Here is a 7605-nt window from a genome sequence, read left to right on the forward strand (position 1 = left end):
GAATGTACAAATGAAACAAAACTGGCCAGTTTTGCAACCCTGAGTTGTTTCTCTGTCCGCGTACTTTACTTTTTCGGCAAAAAAGATAGGCAATGTCATATGTGAGCCCCGTTTAGCCGGCATGCGGTTAGCTTACGCCAGGATATCTCGAAGCTCGTTCCAACAACCGCTTAGTTTCCGTACGCGACGATGATCTCATTACGCGTATTCGGAATGAAATTGCATCAGAATGTTTTTTAAATGAGAGAAAGAGCGAAATAAATGAAAATAACAGAGAAAAAAAATCTTTCTCTAAATTTTTTTATCGTGCTCTTCTACGTGTTTCAAAACCGTGGTTTCCGTTTCAACGGAAAGATAACACGACTCATATTTTCCCGTGCAAGCCGCTGCCGCACATAAATGTAGGATAAAATTTCATCAAACCAAAAGTCTCCCAGTTGCCCTGAAAGTCAAAGATCTACTTTCCAAACTCTGTCACCATTCGCTTTTGATCTCTTGCTGAGATTCTTTTCGCGGTGATGTAAGTTTCAGTGCAATAGACGTAAAAGAAGAATGTAAAGGTTTGATTCATTATCGCAAATAACATTACTGAAGATTTTTCAATGATTTTCATCGTCTTCCTTACCTTTGATTTCAACGATCCACCAATTCGTCGGTAATTCAGTTTCCTAGAACAAATGAAAGAAGAAAAATAATTACCAAGAAATTAACTGCAAGTGTCTAAATTTTATCTTTTTCCAAAATGACATCACTTGCGCTTCAAGTCCTGTAAAAAGAGACTGATCAAATGTCTCCATCAATCTAACGTCCGTTAAACGGTTCCGCTAGTTCCCGACACCACCGGCAGTTGGCACTGCTCTCAACTTTTTAAATAGTTCGCATTTCGAAGTTGTGACGAATTTTCATAAAATTTCTATCCGGATGAGAAAATTTTGTTTCCCTAACTCTCGTAAAATATCGATCCGAAAATTTTCATCTTCTTTCTTTTTTCTACACACCCGGTAAATTTCCCCGTAATGTGGAACATGATATGTGTTTCGCACCCTCGGCCGTACTCGGGGGTGAAAGAATCCGTTGGCTTAAGGCGTGTGGCTAGCGGGGATTTAATTTCGGTCGCAATAAATACAGTGTATATACGAAATGGAATGATTACGGTTACCCCTTTGGGCGTTAGCTGAGAGTGACCATCGGAGTTATTATACCCTCGATAAGCTTTCCTGTATATCAACTTATTCCCCGATATTCTCGCCGATTATTTTATCCGCTGCGTGATCGTCATTGATTTTACGCACCAAAGAGGCTCTGCCAAAACTTGGCGATTACCTCGTTTCCATATTTCCCATGATGATTATACGTGAAACGACAGGAAGATAGAAGATTCGCTGAAATTTCTCTCCCGAAGTTTTGAGATTAAATCCCAGCCGCTTCGGGGTTTCTTTTTAAATATTTCTGAACACGCGTAACAATTCTACTTCTCCTCAGAGAATTTTTGGGCTGGTTCCATTTTCTCTGAACGTGTTTCAGGTGTTATTGTTTCTCTCACGCTTCGCTGGAACGTTTTTCAAAGTCTTCGGATAACGTTGTATAATGTTTCAAAGCGTTGACCATTCAATGAATAGAAATACTTAATGAAATTCAAAAAAAAAAAAATTTCGTTTATTTCAAAACATTGCTTAACGAAAATTGCTCGGGTCCTCTACAGTCTTCAAAAGAGTTTCAATTTCGATGCGAATGATGAATTTCATGAACATGGTTGAAAAAACTTTTAACGTTTGTAACTAGTAAGATAGCAGTCGTACGATAAGAAAATAGCGATGAAAAATAGATGTGATTGGAAAAAAATCTTCAACGTCTGTAACAAATCGATGCGAAAGTGTCAGTGATTCGAAAAAAATGATATTGAGAAAGAAACTTGCCTGGTAACTTAAAGGCTGAAGAATCTGTTCAATTCGCGAGAAAAGTGGAAATTTTGCAGTTCATGTAAGCATAGGGATTGAAAATTGAAATAAAAATTGGACATGAATTTTACATCGCGGTGAGAAACGTTTTTTCTGATTAATAATAAGCTCTTTGAAATTTCATTCGTCTAAAAAGGTATTCCTTACATCAGTTAATAATTCTGTTTCTCGTTTGAGTTCAATATACACTTGTTGTTAGCATTCGTTAGATCTTCTGCTGTGAAAGGGAATTGATATAAGAGAGTTAATAATAATAATGTTTGTTTTTGAAATCTCTATTCGCGTTATCAATAAACTTTCAAAGTGAAAAAATAAAATTAAAGGGACACTTGATGATTAATCACCCTTCATTTCAATTTTCAATCGACATTTTGATCCAGCAACGAACGTTTATAAGCCCGTTTCTACGCGTTCGGAATAAATTTACTTCGTCTCGTTGATGAAATTTTACGTGCCGATATTACCCATTTCACATCTCCCAGAATGATTTTCAATTTGTTCATCAATGTTTCATCCCGTTCATGTTTTGCATAGCTTAAAGAAGTTAGCTTCGTTTTAAATTTGCTAAAATGTCCATTTTCCAATTTACCATCCTTTAACGATACAAAATCTCCCCCAAGTTTCAATTAAAATTTTACAAAGTTCATTTACCACTCAGTTTTGTACATGATTCACCATTTTTGATGCACCATATACGTAAATATTTGAAAAACCAAGATAATTGCTGAACAATTTTTTGCTGCGAGAGTTTTATATTTACCATCTTTCAGTTTTTTTGTTTGCCGTTCAGAGCGTTTTATTTTTAAAAACATTTTTACATTCTCACGAACAATTCAACGCGGAGTTGAAATATATGATTCATCAAAACAGGGCCCGAACAAGAGACAATTATTTGGTCGCAGGCAGATAATGTGACGCAGCTCGTCGACTGGAAAAGTGACTGGGAAAAATATCCTCAACCGTCAGAATAAAGATGAGGGTTTCCGACAGAAATGCGTTTCATTTTTCTAGTACTCGGCAGACGAGTCAGTCGTTGGGAAGCAGCTTCGACCGAATTTTCCGCCTTTTTGTTTCGATATTTCCATCTCCCTTCCGCAATTTTCACAAAATCTTCCGATACATCAAATTTTCGATACGTTAGCATCGTTGCTTTTTCGCGATTTATAACGACATGTGAAAAGTGCAAACGGAAACAAAATTGAAAGTAGGAATAATGTTGGGTAGATATATTATTTATGGTCAGTGGACCGATAATTCTGGGTATCCCGTAAAGTATCCGAGGATCGAGGATATTGAGAGTGATACTTTTCTTTCCGAGAATAAGGTGAAGAAGAGGCGAGAGGAAAAGAGAAAATGTTAGAAACGACAAGAAGAAAGAAATTGGCTGTTTGAAATTCGAGACAAGAGGGAGAAGGAAATCCGACAGAAAACGAGATAGCCAGAGAAAGGGACCGAGAAATTATTTGTTATATTATACGAAAGAGAAATTTTTCCACGCTGTAGAACTGATGCAGTGACAAGACTGATTTATTAAGAAAACGTGTACCACTCGTCTCGCTCAATTTTATTTTTCAACGTTATTATACGCTCGAATTTATAAGCCCACGCACCTACGCATTATTAAATATAAAACATTTGATACTTTGTGTGTTGTATGAATTTTTAGTAATTCGAAATGGATAAATTGGTCAGATTTGTGACCGGATCTTCAGAAAGCGGAAACGAATCAGTGGATAAAATATCCCCGTGTAAAACCGTTCGGCAAATGCGTAACAGATTAAGATGCTGAAATTTTCTGGAGACAGCGGTGGGATTGAAACGAACGGAAACTAAGAAAAAGAAAACCTAATAATACCGATAAAACAAATGTTGAGATTTCAGAAAACTTTTAACGTTGAAAGAAAAATTGTCAGAGCGGTTCGAATCAAGTGTGTACAAGTTTTCAGACTAAAATCACACCTATTTACAATTGATACAAGCGAAATTAATGAAAATCGTGCATATTTACGATCGTTTTTTTTTTTGTACGACCAAATTCTGACACAGTATTTTCGAATTTGAAATTTTTTCAACACGTGTAATTTATCTAATTGATAGTTTTTTTTTTTATCGATATGGAAAAAAGTATTTGAAGGCGATCAGAATTTCGATCTGTATTTTCTGTATTGTTTTACGAATTTGAGTTTATACACGTTTCTAGCATTTGTTATCGCTCAAACAATATCTCCGGAATTACAACGAAGGACATATTTTCGATTAAAAATCTATGGTATACCACGACAAAAGCTAACTTCGTTATCTCTGCATATCGTTTCTGTCAATTCGATGCTGAAGTTTATCAAACTGCAACGGTCGTCCCCTAAAACGATGAGGCAAAATTCCAGAGCGTTGTCACGGAACCGGAAATCCACTGGGAAATCGAAGAGCTCTTTGGGTTCTAGAAACTCGGAGCCAAGGGTGTCGTGAGAAACAAAACAAAGGGGGGGGGGGGGGGGGGGTGATCTAAGGGTTACCTAGAAAGTCTGAACTGCTTGCATTCGGTTAAGATTGGCCACGACATTTTCAATCTTGCCAACAAAAAATTTCCTGCGATATCGTAACCAATAGAAGCGATCCACGAATGTAAATTATTTTTTTTTTAATCACCCGTTTATGGAGTATGAATTTTCAAACTCATCTCAAAAACGATTTTCAACTCATTTTTAAAAGTTGAAAATGGGAATTTTCAGCCGGAGGTTCAAATATCACAGCATGAAATTCAGAGCAAAATTACGATTGTTTCGTTTTTTTGGTAACGTGATTAGTTGAGAAAAAATAATTGTTACATTTTACACAAATTTGAAGTTGTGAACTCGACCCATTCGCTTTTTCGTACACTGTAGGGTATAATCTTGATTTTCGTTTCTCACGATTTTATCGAGATATAACGCGTAATAAATAATTGTCAATTTCTGAAAAATCAATTGCCGCTATTTGTTTCAAAATATTTCAAAATCATCCAAACGGTGTTTCTTTACTCAAAAGGCAATTTGAGTGAATATTTTCATTTCAAAGTAGAAAAATGGGTTAATTTATTCTTACAACGAGGACGAAAACACGGTGTACAAAAAATTATATCGGAACCACTATTATGATTTCTATCATATTTTGCCTAATCGACAATCGAATATGTAGTAGCATTTTTTTTTGTTTTTGAAAATAAATTGAGATGTTTTTGAGACGTGCTTAAAAAGTCAGACACGGAAAACAATAGATCGATAAAAAATGTCAAAAGTTGAATAAAGTATCACGGGAAAAAATTAATAATATCGCCACGAATCATTCGCTGAGTTTACAAGGAATGCATCATACAATTTCCGTCGGGTTAAATTTTCCTCGTTAAATCTTGATTCCCCCTTTTCACTGATCCCCGGTGGCTACGCTATATTTGCACTCCGCAAAATTTTCAGACACGTATCCGCGGCTAATATGTGCTCGCGAAGTCGTAAACTATATGCTTTTCACCAGCGCTAATTGAGTCCTCTAATTATCCCCACCCCCACCGTGTACAGTCGTAGTGTTATCATCATTGTCGCTGTTGTGAGAGATACCATTTTGTCCTTATGGCCTAAAACGCTGCCTTATCCAAAACGGTGAAACATCAAGTCCGAGATTCAGTCTCATTTTGAATGCCAACGAAAACTCCGCAACGTTTTTACACTTCAATGGAGAAGAATAATAATAATTTCACTTTGGCGAATCAAAGATGTCTCTTTCCACCTTTTTCACCTACGGAATTCGGATAGAAATAATTGAAATAAAAAGAAGAAGAAGAAAGCTAGATCGAAATGTGTTCCGCAATCATACGGAAATTAGATATCTTTTAGAATATGTTCAACGATATTTATGAAAAGAATTAATAAATATTTGAAATTTTCAACAAGCTTCTCTGCGTATTGTGAAAAAAGCTTCAACACCAGGAGTTCGCGAAACCATTCATCTATTCAGCTACGGCAATGGTAAAACGGATTTTTTTTTTTTTTTTTCTTAAAACTGCTATTTTTCACATAACTTCACCCAGAGTGATGTTTTCCAGATGAAAAATTTCTCTTACACTTTAACCGGGAGTGGGTGTCGAACTTGAAGGGTTACGACGTCTTGACGTTTGACGCTTTCTCAGAACAACAGGTCAATAAGCACGAACAGAGTTGAACTTACGTGGCTAGCTCAGAAAAGATCGACGGTAAATTGAAATGAAAAAAGGAAATAAAATTTAAAGTACATCGATAGCGATGGAAAATAAACGCAGGTCAAACTCGTCAGAGAACTAGAATGGGTTGAAGAAGATCAAAGAACCACTTTGTCTGAGGACAGTGAAAACAAGTTCAGAAGATTGAAAAATTGGTCGGAACGTAGTTTCCCGATACAGACGTTTATCGAGATTTAATTTAGAGGTGCAGTTGCAAGACTAAAACTTACAGCGAATAAGTGAGAGAAAATCAAGTAAGAAAGGAGTTAAAATATGGGGGTGAAAAAAAAATGGGAAAAGAAAAAAAAAAAAAATTGAAAAACCCTTAAACCAAGGACCAGGAATTAATCGTCCCATGTAACAAGGGTAGGCAATCCGTATTCTGGGGGGGGTGGTGGTGGTGGGCAGCCACTAAACTCGCGCGCTCTCACGTAATCACACATGTGTCAAACCGAGAACAGTTGAAGAATTTTCTCTTCACCCTACCTCAAAAACCATTCGTGAACAGGTGTCAACGTTTCGTCTCTTCTCCCAGCCAGTCCACGAAAGGTGAAAGAAATACGAGAAGTCGCGTGATAAAAAACACTCAGCGTCAATTATTCCGAAGACGAGGTGGTGGATCGAAAGAAAAAAAAATGGTAAATTTTGAAAAATCGAAATAGCTAATACGTGACAATGGGAACCTCGGGGTATTCGGATCTCACCAACGCAGCCACACTTTCACCCGAGTCTCCGAATCTTTCTTTGCCTTCCGAGCTGTCGCAAATTAAAATATGTGAAGCCGCGGTGAACGACGACGCGCGTTCTTCGGCATCCCCTATCGAACTGAGCCGGTGGCAACCCTCGTAGGCGTTCCTCCCTCCGCTTCTGGCGCTTCCCGCGGAGGACCCGGAGGGAAAGCGGAGCCCTCGCCGGGAACCCGGGAACCCATCGACCCCCGACCCTCCGCCAGCCCTGCGTGTACGATAGGGTACTTGAGGAAAGGGGAAAAAAAAAATAAATAAATAAAATAATTTCCGATTATCCACCATGGCACCCACCGAAAAGTTTGTTTCGGTAAAACGAGAGGTTTCGTGAAAATATGACCGTTCTACGTTGCGTTTTCACTTTGATGCATTTTTTTTTTTTTTTTTTTATTCGTGAAGTATCGCGAATGAAATTTTTTTTTTTGTTTTTTAGTTTTTTTTTTATTGTTAATTTTATCGGGTACATTGTCAAGTTACGTCGCGAAGAAGACCCGCCGCACTTGTTAATATCAAGCCTTCGGTTGATGTTTGCGAAGTGCATCTGACGGTCTTTTTTTTATTTCATTTGTCAATTCTGTCTCGTAAAATAGTTGTAATTTAATGTGAACTTTTTATTTGGGGGAATAAGATTCCCGGGTGATATATCGTTGTGTTACGAAACGTGATATTTGGG

At 37.3% G+C, this 7605-nt stretch overlaps 1 protein-coding gene across 1 annotated transcript in view; it reads right to left on the reverse strand.

Moving 5' to 3' along the window:
- The window catches only part of LOC124183360 (retinal guanylyl cyclase 2), a 141685-nt gene extending 134577 nt beyond the window's left edge, over positions 1–7108 (reverse strand). Inside the window, exons 1-2 of the mRNA XM_046571763.1 lie at positions 6673–7108; positions 626–668 (exon numbers count right to left, since the gene is read on the reverse strand). The gene's annotated coding sequence lies outside the window, so the exon portion shown is untranslated. The remainder of the gene's footprint in view (positions 1–625; positions 669–6672) is intronic.
- Positions 7109–7605: the final 497 nt, after the last annotated feature.

Source organism: Neodiprion fabricii, chromosome 5, assembly GCF_021155785.1.
Source record: "Neodiprion fabricii isolate iyNeoFabr1 chromosome 5, iyNeoFabr1.1, whole genome shotgun sequence".
Lineage (NCBI taxonomy): Eukaryota > Metazoa > Arthropoda > Insecta > Hymenoptera > Diprionidae > Neodiprion > Neodiprion fabricii.